The following is a 14,107-nucleotide window of genomic DNA, read 5'->3' on the forward strand; positions in this document are numbered from 1 at the left end:
TAGGAGGCATAACACGAGATTCAAAAATTTTACACTATATCAGTACTGCAACGGCGGGCCTCATTGGACTGCGGCGCTTATGCATGTGAAGCGCAAAACGCTGCCATGGATGGGCCTGGAGATGTCGATATTTGCGCGGGCTGAAGTCTACAAAGCATTTCTATAGCCTCGAAGCTTTTTAATGTTATGCAAGTCCTTAGCTAGCCCTTAGCTGTAACATTTCTTTTGCTGATTTCAAAGTGACACTTTTAAAGACGATTTTGTTTTCATGGGCATTGCTGCTGTGCATTGCTATATATTATGCTATATTATGCTCTAGTTCTTGGTTGACTCGGATCATCTATAAAAGTCTCAGTAGTGTGTAATAAATGTATAGCTGCGTTTTTACAAAGACTGTTTTTTAACCACTCTGTTTTACCAGATGAGTGCATGAAGCGCCTGTCTTGCTGAGGGTGCGAGATATGCCCAAGGGGGCTCGGGTTTCCTCAAGTGAAAGCTGTTCACTTTTTGCCTGAGCCTACCCGCATCACTGTGGTGCAAATAAAACTGGTTTGATTTTATTTGATTTGATTCGACATAAGGTCCAAGCGTGCCATAGAGTGTTCGCTACTTTCTTGTGGTAGTCCAAGCCGGAGCCAGTGCGCCGGAATAACCTTTTCCGCCCTTTAACGTCCAGTTCGTTTGTTTGTACACCAGCTTGTCTCGCGTTTCTTCATTTTTAAAACGGCTGATCATCTGTTTTTAACGTTATCAGTTCAATGTCTCTTGAGTGCGCATTTGCCACTTTTCCATTCCATTTATCCATTTATTTTAGACAATTCAAAACTGCCTTGGATGGCATGGCAAAAGGCAAACAAAACTGCCTGGCGGGGCCCTGCCACCAGTAACAATCAGAGGAGCAGGGGGATCACGAGGAACAACAATGAGAGGAAGAAGATAACAAAAATAAACAAACAAAACAAAAATACAAAAAGCGAGTTATATCCTTTCGCCAAAATAAAATAAAAGGTGCACACTGGCGTAATCATACCAGAACAAAAATATGGAGATTTGCGCCTACCTATCGCGAAAATTCTAGGCAACCTCGGGGCTTTCTTAAAGAGATTGCTGACACCTTCAAGTTCCTCGCTGTGTTGTTTTTTCCCCTAGAACACATATTACAAACTCTCCAGGTTGGACTTGAGGCGTCTATTCTCCCTTCCCAATTACCGTCAACCAGTCATAATGTTTTTTGATACAAGTGGGTTGCAGCGTGTCAACCGCATGAGCATTCAGGCTGCTGCAAAAACATTATTTTTTAAGTTGCATCTACGTTGCCTGTTAAACCGTGGCCCAAATATAAAGGGGTATTTGTTCCTTGGCCTGTAGACTGCCGTTTGTGCAACCAACACGAGACAATACACTATTGCTTTGTTTTGTGCCTCCGTAAACCTCCACTTCTTCGTCAGCTGGTTCGGTGGCCATCCGCACGTGTGGATTGTGAAGGGATCGTCTAGGGCGCGGCGGACCTGTGGCGCGCCGGTCGCCACACGACGGTGGCGATGGGAGCTCCTCACGAGGCACACGCTCACGTACGCTCTCTACCTTTTTTAACGCGAAAGTGTTTTATTTCGGGATTCATGAAGATTTCACTTACGTCATATCCGTCCCGGAAGTGACGCCAGTACAACGAAGCAAGCGGCCTGTAAAGGGTGCACCCCTGTACACAGGGTATTCTTGCGGGGAAGCAACCCTTAGTATTAAGAGTACGTTATACTTTGGGTTGTTCGTTTTCAGGTGATATAGTTTAACACGACCGTGTTTTATCTCGAGATACATCAAGATTTAACTGACATCATTTCTGTGATGGAAATGACACCAGTACACCTTTGCCGAAGCTACCCGGCACCAGGACGTCGCTGGCCAAGCACACCCACAAGAAAGCCGCCGACCCGCAAATCATGCTCAGCTGCAGATTTCGCTGCACATTTCACTTTCGTCTTTTACCGATTACTGTGACAGAGGAATCAATCAGTTTTTTTTTTTGCTAACACCACTGCGCGAAAGCCGTGTAAGGCGCTTCGCGTCGACGCAGTTTTTTTTTGTATTTTTTACGAACGGTAACGTACCAAGCTCAAGTTTAAACAGCTCTGCTGCTGTGTTGGCAGGCATCGATGAAATCTAAACTTCATCGTTGGCTTTATCATTGGTGGAGGTTCGGACGTACTGCTACTCGGTGACGGTGGGGGATGGGTCGTCGTCGGACGAGGCCGATTGCTGGTCTCTTCCAAAGTGGGATGAATTTAGAAAAGATAAAAGGGTCGAACTTGCGATTTCAGGTGTCCCATTTAAGAACAGCTCGTTTTTACGGCATTTACTCGAGTTGCTTCTGAAATCAAAGTTTGATCTTCTCGAGAGATTGGTGGTAGTAGGAAGTGGCGTGCCAGGCGTGTTATGAATCAGGTGCTTGTTCAATATGGCAAGCTCTCTGAGATGTCTGGGACCGAATGCATATACGGGAAAGCCGTAAGACCGTCAGCCGTGTGCGACGGCGCTAGCAAGCTTGAGCCGAGCGTTCTGGTGCGAGCCCCCGTGTTCACTGGATAGACGGGTTATTAAGTGCAAGGTGGAGCACCAAGCTGTCTGAAGACGAAGGATCCATGTAGTCGGGATATCTCAGCTACTAATCTGGAGGCCCAGTAATTTGACGATACCCTTTCTTGACTCAAAATCGATTGGCGATGTTCAAGTGTAGTATTTGGTCAGCATTGGTCGAGCTCTTGCCGTCGACGCTGAGAAATTCGGCCTGGTAGGGGCATAATTGCATCTTGAATTCATAGAGGGTGTGCTCGAAGCCTGAATAGATTCTTTTGAATCATAATGAGCAGCCTCGGTCCACACAAATATATCATCTTATAGAAGGCGAAACGGGCCGCTGAGTACATTTCAAGGGTGCGGCCTACATCATTCATGGCAAGGTTGAAAAGTAGAGGCCCCAATATTGAACCTTGGGGAACTCCTCAGTCAAAGTTGTAGACATTCGGCGTTGCGTCCTTGGCGTTAAGACGAATGAGTCGGGGCGTTAGGAAGCTGCGAATCCACATCTGAGACGTCTGACTGGGGAAGGAAGCGGTTAATTCTCTCAAAATGCCTTCTTGGTGACGTTGTCAAGCACTTTGTGCATATCGAGGGCCAGGACGTAGTCAGGTCGGCTTTTTCGGGATGTCCGGTTTATGGCTTGACGTGATCAGGGGTGCCTGCATTTGGGTGAAATACCGTGAGGGGCGTGTGGAACCATCCTGTGGGTACCAAGTGGTTTTGAAGTCTCTTGTTGATGAACCGCTGTTGTTGATGAACTTTAAATAACGGGGCTTAATGCGATGGGTCGGAGATTCTCAGGTTTGAGAGAATCCTTGCTAGGTTTCGGGATTGGTTGGATGATCGCCATTCTTAGTGGTCAGAGACTTACTGAGATTCCTAGATTGATTAATGAGAGTTAAGAGGACCGTTTGACCATCTGAATGGAAGATTTCGGAGGCCTTGCCGTTCAATTCAATCGTGGCCCGGTGCAGATTTCGGTTTTACTTCGGAGAAACTTATCTGCGGCTCGCCCGTGCTGAATGGAGAATGGTGAATGGATATCACCACCCCTCGCAAGGGGCGTGATGATATCAATTTTGGGCAGCGGTGGGGGGGTCGAGCTGTAAGCCGTGGCGTGAGGGAAGAGGGTCTTGATAACAGTTCCCTCCACTTGAGAGTATAAATAATGGAGGCACATTTCTTCTAGAATTGTCAGTTTTGTTTTTGCCCACCAATTCAGACCTCGAAACAGGCTCTGCAGACGTCAGAGACATCGATCTTGTCCAAGTCGTTCACAGCTATTACGCCAGTTTCCAGATTGAAGGGTTTTTGATATTCACTTTTTAGTGACATTTTAGCCTCATGAGGTCATGATGACGTTTCCCGCCTTTTTTGTACTGTTTGGTAAGACGTTGAGCGGTACGAAGCAGTTTGTGTATGTGGCCGTCCGGGTTTTCGACCTCAACTCTGCTTACTCTTACTGTCCCCGTGGCAAAGATGCGCACTTCGGTCAAAGAACAACAATCCCGGACATAAAACTCGGACTACGTACAGTAACATCAACTGTGATCTTTTTCGCTCACATCTGCGAATGAAAATAATTTCAACACGCTGAGTGTATAATAGTCTCACATAAACAAAGTATACGTGTCACGTAATATATTGTATTGACGGCACGACCATCTGCATTCAGCACCACTATCATCGTCATGAACGAACGCCACCATAATCAGCGGTGCCTGGGATGAGCTGTGCCACGTGACACAAGAGATCGGACATGTCTTCGCGCCTGGGCGCGTGTCCGGGTCGCCACTTCTAGGGAGGAGCCGTGGACTCAGTAGAACAGAGGTGGCTTCCTACATTTATTACTGATGCACACGTCTGGCCACAACTGGCGATGACAAGCGACCACCCAGGAACGCAGACAAGTTCGATCTATTGTTTCGCGTAGGACAGCTCAGCCCTGGCACCGCTGACCATGATGGTGGCGTTCGCTTATGATGATGTATGTGTCTAGGCGAAGGGACAACAGTAAAAAAATTGCCGAATATTATTGCCGTACATCCACATTCCTAGCGCCATTTTCCCCCCGGTCGATTAAAGAGTGGAACGCCCTACCCGACACTGTTGTTGCCGCCCCCACTGAACTGTTTTCCGCTGCACTCTGGCAGCACTTGCGCACGAGCACAACATGACTTGAATGGGTATTTTTTGCTCTTTTACTGTACTGCTGTTATCTGCATTTATCCGTTGTGTCCGGTATAATCTCTGTATGTGAAGACCTGGCACCACTTTAGCACGGTCACATAATCTAAAACGTGTTTCTTTTTGTTTTTTTTTAGTGTGTCACTGTCGCCTGTTATTTGCGCTGATTTTTCTTTTGTTTTCTTTTTTTGCTTGTTACCATTATGCCGTGCGTGTGATTCTTTGTGTTTATTTTTCTGTATCACACCCCCCTACAACAATGCCTTTTGGCGAATGTAGGTATGTTAATAAATAAATAAATAAATAAATAAATAAATAAATAAATAAATAAATAAATAAATAAATAAAATAAATGACAGTGGCGCTGAATGCAGATGTTGGTGCTGCCACTACAGTATGCGACATGTGTATGCTACCTTGTGATGCTGACACATCAAGTTAACGACAAATAAACAAAAAATTCGTGCGCACAATACGATGAGTGGAAGGCTTCGTAGATCCTAAGCAGGCGCACAAAAACTGAAGTTAACATTAAGAAGCAAAATCAACAGGTGGGCACATTCGCACAAAGGGAAATCAGCGGAAATGCCACAGTATAGCAGCAAACATCGCAAAATCGTGCCATCTATGGTCGCGCCACCAGATTTCCGCTTGTATACATATCCTGGCCGGCTTGCGCGCCCGGAGGTCACATACAGATAAGCAGGCGTTCGGTGGCGATTGTGGATGCGTCAGTATTTACCTAATTTGGACAAACGCTGGGTGTCATGTGGGGACTGAGTCAGGAGTCTTACGAAACGACAGAACAAAGCCCCCTCCCCTGCCCAACTGTGTAACGCCCTGCATTTACACAAAAATGAAAAATTGCCGGAGTGAACATATTTGATCTTTATAATAGCGTAAACGAGCTAAGTGGTTAAAAGAAATCTGAAAAAAAAACAAAACAAAAGTAAAATGATAAAACTGAAGTTACAAAATCAGCAATACGGATCTTGTACACCTCCATAAAAAATTCCAAAATAACAACGACCGAAAATAACGAGGAACACACATTAAGAAAGCGGACGAACCGTGTTATGGGTGTTACCGTGTTACCGTGTTACTGCATTTGCCCAAAAATGCGTAATTTGCGTTTGTAACACGATGATTGGTTATAATAACATACATGAACAGAACGGAATTTTAAGGAACAAAAACTACAAAGAAATAAAAAAAAGTATTTAAAAGTCGTAAAAGTTCAGCTACGAAATCACAATTGCGCATCTTGCACGCCTCCCCAAATGAGGATGAAAATAAAGAACGACCGGGACATAATGACGCAAACACGACTACAAAAGTCGTGAAAATGGACCAACCGCGTGTAATGCCCTGTATTTGCTCCAAAATGCGTGATTTGCGGGGTTAACACATTCAATCGTTACAATAACGTAAATGGGCATAATTGCTAGCGTGAAATTGAAGAAAACTTAAAAATAGAAAAATGGAAATACTGCAGAATTATAAAAGCTTACTTAAGAAATCAAAATTAGGGACCTTGGGCACCTACCTCCAAAAACGAAGACGAAAACAAAAGAAGTCCGGGAGAGAATGTCGGGAACAGGAATAAAAAAATCGCAAAAATTAACCAACTGCAATCCGCCTTGCTTCTGTACAGCAATCTACGATGGCAGAGTAGTTGTTATAATCGATTGTGGGGTTTAACGCGCCCAGGCTCTACCTGTCGCGGATAGCGACGGAAGAAAGGAGCCAGACATCCGGTCGCCCTTTCGCTGCGCTCATCAGGAACCAACTGCCCCAAGCACGAGGAGCGAGCTATGCCCGTACCCGCGTGCCCGTGCAGCCCTGCCTCTTTTATTCATTATCCACAACACACTCGTCGCGCTTCCAATGTGCGCATGAGCAGAAGTATGAGGTCGAGGCCGATGCGCAAATGTACCCATGTGCGATGCTGACAACAGGCGTTCGGAGGCGCACTACGAAGTCCAGCAGGGGAGAAGGGGCATAAGTCGAGGGGAAAGAAAGAGTACTCGTATAGAGCATCGTGAACATGCGTGCACAGGCACATGCCTCAGGAACGATGATGGTGTCAGCTGATGGTGTGGCGTCCGGGAGCTTCCCAGGCAGCGCAGCGAAAGGGCGACCGGCTCCCTTCTCGCGTCGCTTTCCGCGACATTCTGGTACAGAACCCCGGGAGGAACGGCGCAGCGCATCTTCAAGGCTTGCAAGGCCCGGAAACTCCTGGTTGGGATTCCCTCATCTCAGAGGCCTTGCCCTTGGGCGGCGCCCGCCGTGGCTCGACGCTCCACGCCACCCACACTGAACCCGGAGACGTCGCAGAGGACGCGGGCCAGCTGCTACGGCTCAGAGACACCCTCCGAGTGCAGATTTCCGACCTAGTCAAAGCGACAGACCGCGCATTGGAGCAGCGCCCTGTGAAACCAGGCACGCTGAGAACCCTCTACGAATCCGCCCAGAAAAAACAGATCACCCTCGTACAGCTCGACAATCAAGTCAGAAACCTATTGGATACTGATGACTACACAAAGGAATATGAGGAACCTGATTTATACCTCGGAATGATTTTCCGAATTATTTTCCTGCTTTGAGACACGTTATCAAAAAATAGGCTACGTTTGCACAACCCCGCAAGACAGTAAAGTCAAGACATCGTGGAGACCCCCTGAAACCGTCACTGAAGGTGGATCCCTCCGAACGACACGCAGCATTCCACTCGCTTCTCCAGTTGCCTTTAAAGCAGCCTTTGTCCCTGCCAGCGAATCGCTGACAGCAGCCACCCTGGAGGCAGCCACTAAGTCTTCGGTATGCGTCGCAGACTCAGCATCTTGTGTCGTTCTGCAGCCGCTGAGCGAGCTCATACCCCAGGGAAATGAAGAGGTCGCCGAACTAGGAACAGAACCCTTCGAGTGTGCGAAGGAGCATTCAGTTCTGGCTGCTCTGGATTCAGATAGTGCCAACGTGAAAACCAAATCGAATTGTTGCAGGGCACGGAAGGTTAGATACAGGGACAGAGGACAACATATGAGTGCTCGAGCTGAGGTCCTTGCGTTAGCTACAGCTGACTTTCAACGACGAAGAGGGCAACCATTCTCACGAAGGAGGGCGATGCGGACTACTGTTCACTCTTACCGAAGGAAACGGCGACCGAATTACGTGGAACCAAAGTCAATCCGGCGTTTCCAAGAACCCCGACCCAAGAATCCAAGAATCCAAATCCCCGGATCCAAGTTTTGGCGGGCTTTCGTTGCCCGCGTTCAACAGAGCCGTTACTATACTCGGTGACAACTTAAGAACGGCACCGGAAGCTGCCGCTGTGCCTTATCACCGTAGCCGGATGTTTATCCGCGCGGCGCAAGTAGGTCGTTCCTGGGAATATTTTGAACATGGCGTGAGCCGTTCCCGCGATTTTTTTTTCTAATTCATATGCTTATAAACGACTCCAGTGACGATAAACAAACTGCGTGAGAGAAGGCAGACGATATCACGCATTCATAGCTAACCCCTTTCAGAACGCGCGCGCACTGACGTCACGGGTCCGGCGCTTTGGCGGAGTGATACACTACATGAGGTGGTGCCGTTCTTGAGTTGTAACCGAGTATAGGAAGCGACACCACACCTCAAAGCACCGTTGGAGAAGGATGTGGCTGAGGGGATGAGACCGACCGGACGAAACGATCACAACTAGAATGCTGAACTCGCCGTCATTTATTTTTCTGGTGTTTCCTCTGCAGGTTATCTGCATGTCTTCTGAAGAACCATTGTCGCGGGCGGGAGTATGTTGAGGAAAGAAGAAGACGACGAGCTTGTGTAGTACTATCACCGTCATTGGCGATAGGGGAGAAGAAGAGGCGTTCTGAGCGGTGCCATGGCCCGGGGCCCAGTTCCTCAACACTATCCGGGCTATGAGGAGCGCCGTAGCGGAAGACTCTGCGGCCGGATTAATTTTGACCACCGGGGGATCTTTAGTGTGCGGCCAAATCTCGACACACTGGCGTTTTGTAATCGTTATAATTGGGAGAACGGAATCAAAAAACGAAAATGCAAATGCAGGAAAAATATAGGTTCATTTACAAAATCAAAATTATGGATCTAGCACGCCTCCCGCCAAACGAAAGATAAATTAAAAGTAAAGACGACTGGGAAAGCATGACGAGAACACAACTACAAAAATGGCGACAACGACCCCACCGTGTAACGCGCTGAATTTGCACAAAAATGCATAATTTGGGAAGTTGACACATTTAATCTTTATGATACGCAAACGGAGACTATTGGTCAAATTGAAAAGCCTAAAAGATAAAAGTAGACAATTCTAACAATTGTGGACGTGAGCTTCCTAAAAAAAAATATAGATCTTGCACATTTCACGCAAACAGCAAAGATGGAAATAAACCAGTTAGACAAATAACAACGGAAACCCGAATAAAAAACCGCAAAACCGGACAAGCCGAGAAACGCCCTGCATTTGCCTAGAAATGCGCAGTTTGGGGATTATGACATACCTAATCGTTATAATAACGGAAGTTAACATAACTAGTAGAAGGGAATTTAAAAGAAAACAAGAAATACCAATAAATTTTTTAAATTAAAATCTTTTGTTACGAAGTCAAAGTGATAGATCCTGTGCACTGTGCACCTTCCCCAAAAAGCGAAGACGAGAATAAAGAAGACCGGAAAAGAATGGCAAAACACTACAAAAATGGTAAAAACGGATCAACCGTGTATTTGCGCAAAAATGCGTAACTGGCGGAGAAAAGGCAGGCAGTAGCTACCACAGCGTAAATGTACATAATTCGGAAAAATAAACAAAAGAAAACTATAAAAAAGCAAAATAAACCAACTTATTCGGCTACTTGTAGCAAAATCGGGCTGTAAATAATTCACAATAAAGACAACGGCTTAAGAATGCTACGCGTTAGTAGACAATTCTCAGAATTACCGTAGGTTGTTTTACATCCACCGAATCATTTCAACATCTACGGGACATCATTATTCCACAGTGGAGAATTTCATCTCATGTGCGAGCGGATCGTTTCTCGCGCACCTGGCCGCGACAAGGAAATGTGTGCTCGAATGTGCAACAGAAAAGTGGCAAGGAAATACTGGTACATTACAGCAAGAAGTACGCTGGACCAATGAAAGGCGTGCCTTAGCAGTGTTATTTTGTGAGAATAATTGTGAAATTCCACGCAGCAGTCGCGTCACCCAAACTTGGAAGACATACGAACAGACTGGGGATCCCACCCCTGTACACTTTTCCCGTAAACGAGCTCGACAGCGCCGTATTTTCGCGCGTATAACCCGCCCCTGCATGTAACCCCCACCCCTTACCTTCCGTGGTCGAATAAAAAAACGCAGTGTCTAGAGTTACGTCCGACGGAACCCAAAATCGAAAACTAGAGTTACGTCCGACGGAACTTTAAGCCAGTTTCTGAAGTTACGTCCGACGGAACTCAGAATTGAAAACTAGGGTTACGTCCGACGTAACTTTAAGCCAGTTTCTAGAGTTACGTCCGACGTAACCCAAAATTGAAAACTAGGGTTACGTCCGACGGAACTTTAGGCCCGTTTCTAGAGTTACGTCCGACGGAACTTTAGGCCAATGTTTTGAGTTACGTCCGGCATAACGTAAAGCACAAAAAATTTACAGCTCTTCAAGACTCTTGAACCAATTTACATGGTTCAAGAGTAATTAATAGGGTTGGGTGTCAGTTAATATTTCAACCCGATTAATTGGCATCGATTAATTCGATTATGCATAGATTATTCGGTTGCGTGGTTTTTTTTTAGAAAAAAATGACCAAAAATAATCCTGTAGTAGTACTTATCAGATCAATATGCTCATACACTTGTTCAGACACATTCCGGATGAGGTAAGTATGTCATCATCATGGCGCATGATGCGGACGCAACGCTTATCAGCTCGTTCGTCACTCACATTTTTTCTAGAAACAGGAACATCAGCGCCCGCCATGAGTGCCGATGGCGCCAATTAATCGCGTTTTTCTTACTACAGAAATAGTTTATACAACGGCAAAACGGTATGTATAATTGCCCACTGGTCGTTTTTTGTACCGTGTATATTTGTAATTTTTATTTGAAATTTTGCCCTGTACCATGAAATATTATTATCGATGAAATATTATTGAGTAGCTATTTTCCCGTCTGTTTTCGGTTTTAATCACTGCCATCTTTTCGCATACTGGCATCGTTTTGTGTCTTGACGTAAGGCGGGTTATTTGAACACGAATATGATACTCGACATGCTTGCGTATAATTTCAACATGACATTTTTCTTTCTGTTGCTCAGAAGCTTGAACTGGTTAAAACAATTAATCGTGACTAAGGCATTAATCGATTAATCGGAAGGTTAATCGATCAATTACCTACCACTAATAATAAATAATTGATTAGTGATAATAAAGCGAATGCCCTGGTACTCCTTTATTTCTTCACAGAATTAAAAATGTCGATACATTTTAGTTAACTGATCTGGCTGATTAATGAAAAACGTATTTTATCAAAGTCGCTACTATTATGGGCAGAGTGGGTGGTTTTTACTCCCATTTGTGATATGGAGCAAACAGTCACTTTATATTCCGATGCCAGCAAAATGATATTGAAGTGAAAAGCTGAAATTTTCTCTTGAAGGAAATGGTTCGCACATATTCGTCCAGGCACTAAAAACACCCAAGCTTAATTTTTGCATGTACATTTTACGGAGATTACATAGGTGGGCATGCAGTAGATGGGAAACCACGCAGTAAACTTTATAAATGTTGGATATGGAAAGAAGTCTACAAGGACTAGTACAAAAAATTTTTGAATTATTTAATTGAAAAATCCATCAACCCAGCCGGGATTCGAACCTACAGCGCTGCATCGTACATCGTACGTCGTGTATCGTACAAGTGACAGATTACATGGAGCGTCATGGTATTTGGTGCTGTTAGCTGTAATTTTTTTTTAATGCTCTAAGTTCGCCGGACGTAACTCAGAACATTGGCCTAAAGTTCCGTCGGACGTAACTATAGAAACTGGCTTAAAGTTACGTCGGACGTAACCCTAGTATTCAATTCTGGGTTCCGTCGGACGTAACTCTAGAAACTGGCTTAAAGTTCCGTCGGACGTAACTCTAGTTTTCAATTTTGGGTTCCGTCGGACGTAACTCTAGACACTGCGATAAAAAAAAATGTACCCCCGCGCATTGCCCGCAGATCTTATACATGAAAGGCTGGACCAAGGCTACTACTCAAGCAACATGGTACATTTGTTTATGCAAAAGAACAATTACCCAGCTGACTAGGTAACTTGTTGACTTGCCAGGAGGAATAAACGTTTAAATTGAGCAGTCAATGTTGCTGGGTTGACCGTCAGGTGGGGGACCTCCTTACTTTGGGAAGCCCTGGGTCTTGGCTGCCTGTCTCGCCCGGTCTACCAGATGTTGGTGATATATATCCGGGTTGGAGCTGGTCAACCGACCCTCCCACGGCTCAAATGAGGAATCTGGGTTTGGGGCAAGGGATGGCGTGTAGCGGCACTTCCATACCATGTGGTAGAGAGTGCATGGCTGTATGCAGAATTTACAAGTATATTTGTACAATGTCGGATGTATTGAGTGTATTAATGTACCATATGGAAGTGTGTTAGTTTGGAGCTGTCTGTAGATGACCTTGTCTTCGGGAGACAAGTTTAGAAGTGAAGGCGGAAAGGCTCTTCGTTCCAAGCGGTAGTAGGCTGAATTGATACAGTGTTGATTTGTACGTGGAGAATGAGCACTGTCAATGGAATAAGAGTGGCGTAGTCGCTATTGTGGCTGCAGGGGCATCCCGGCCCAACGAGCATTGCGGTGAAGCTGCACCAAAATAAATGCCTCGCATATAATCCACGCCTTTCCATTACCTCTGAAATTTTCGCATTTTGGTGTGGGTTCCACGCACGAAAATACGGTATTCCCACACGTGCTGGAAGTGGAGATGAGATGAAGTACGCGCGGCAGTCAATCCCGTGCTTTCGGCAGCCGCAGACACGATCCCGTTTTGTTCAAAACAATCCCTTCAGTCAGTGTTCTGCCCAATCGCAAAGCGAACTGAGGGCATTTCCGCACCACCAACGACAGGAAGGAGAAGAACCACTGGCTCGGCTGGTTCTTTTCAAAGCGCATGTCCATAAAAATGGTGACTTACGGGCGTGGGTGAAGGGCCGTCTGCTTGAAGGTGCGCGCAACGCCGCTGATACGCGAACCATCCGCACTAGCACAGCACCGGCGCGACTCTGCCACCGCTCCGAGGCGGTGGTCGTGCTTGCGTACGGTCACGTGGCGTCGACCGGTCAGCAGCAGCAGCGGCCGCCGCGTGTCCTCCTCCTCCTCCTCCTGCGTGACGAGCGCCGAGGGATGCTGCGGATGAGGTAGCGACCGGTGTATTTCGCGATGAACCGTATGCAAGCCAAGGACGGCCGTCGCTTATCCCGCGCAGCGCGACATCCCGGTGCGTTTCGCGCAGCAATTCAGCGACGAAATGTGACTCGCAATGCGCGCATTTTTAGGCCACGGCATGGAAACACCCACCCGAACCCCGTGGCCCGCAGTCACTTGTATCCGGAAATATTCTCAAATAAATGCACGCACTCCGGCCACCGCGCAGACCTCACGCATACGTTTATCAGGCCTATACAACAGAAAGCATGGCGGCGAGACTACTAAATAATTTTAACACATGTACGGCACTTAGTACAAGCAGAATCGAGAGATACGCGGCACTTTCAATAATAAACAGAACTCATTACAAACAAAAAGTGAAAAAAAAAAACACCACGCTTACGTAAACACTAAAGAGCGGCACAAAAAGTAAGAAAGAAATATATGCGTTATAGTAGAGATGCTACGTAGACAATCTTTATAACAAAACTACGTCAAGCAAACACGCCCGTGTCACGAGATTTGGGCGCACGTTAAAGATCCCCAGGGGGTCAAAATTAATCTGGAACCCTCCACTACGGCGCGCCTCATCGCCTGTGTAGCGTTGGTGCGTTAAGACCCATAATCACTATAACACTTATAGCAAACTTAGAGCCTTCCTGGCAATAACTAAATTGCATCGGTAAAGCAGACAAAAAACGACATACAAAGGATTTCTCTGCGTCAGGGCGAATGAGTTTATTGCTCTCTCTCTCTCTCTCTCTATGCCGTTTTAATGTCCTGAATCGGTCGGCCAATGCACGTATGTTTGCATCGATAGCGCATCTGCCCGACCTGTCGACGCGATAAGACTGTAACTATCTGCTTTCCTGTGTTTGCGAGAAGCTGTTATCAATTGCGTTTGTT

General features: G+C 46.1%; 1 protein-coding gene across 2 annotated transcripts in view; it reads right to left on the reverse strand.

The window, feature by feature from the left end:
- LOC144164728 (uncharacterized) overlaps positions 1–13,273 on the reverse strand; it is a 149,556-nt gene extending 136,283 nt beyond the window's left edge. Inside the window, exon 1 of one of the 2 annotated variants that reach the window (XM_077695022.1) lies at positions 12,969–13,273. The gene's annotated coding sequence lies outside the window, so the exon portion shown is untranslated. The remainder of the gene's footprint in view (positions 1–12,968) is intronic. The other variant, XM_077695021.1, reaches the window with a different exon arrangement.
- Positions 13,274–14,107: the final 834 nt, after the last annotated feature.

Source organism: Haemaphysalis longicornis, unplaced genomic scaffold (assembly GCF_048455015.1).
Source record: "Haemaphysalis longicornis isolate Haplotype H1 unplaced genomic scaffold, Haemaphysalis longicornis Haplotype H1 scaffold_136, whole genome shotgun sequence".
Taxonomy (NCBI): Eukaryota; Metazoa; Arthropoda; class Arachnida; order Ixodida; family Ixodidae; genus Haemaphysalis; species Haemaphysalis longicornis.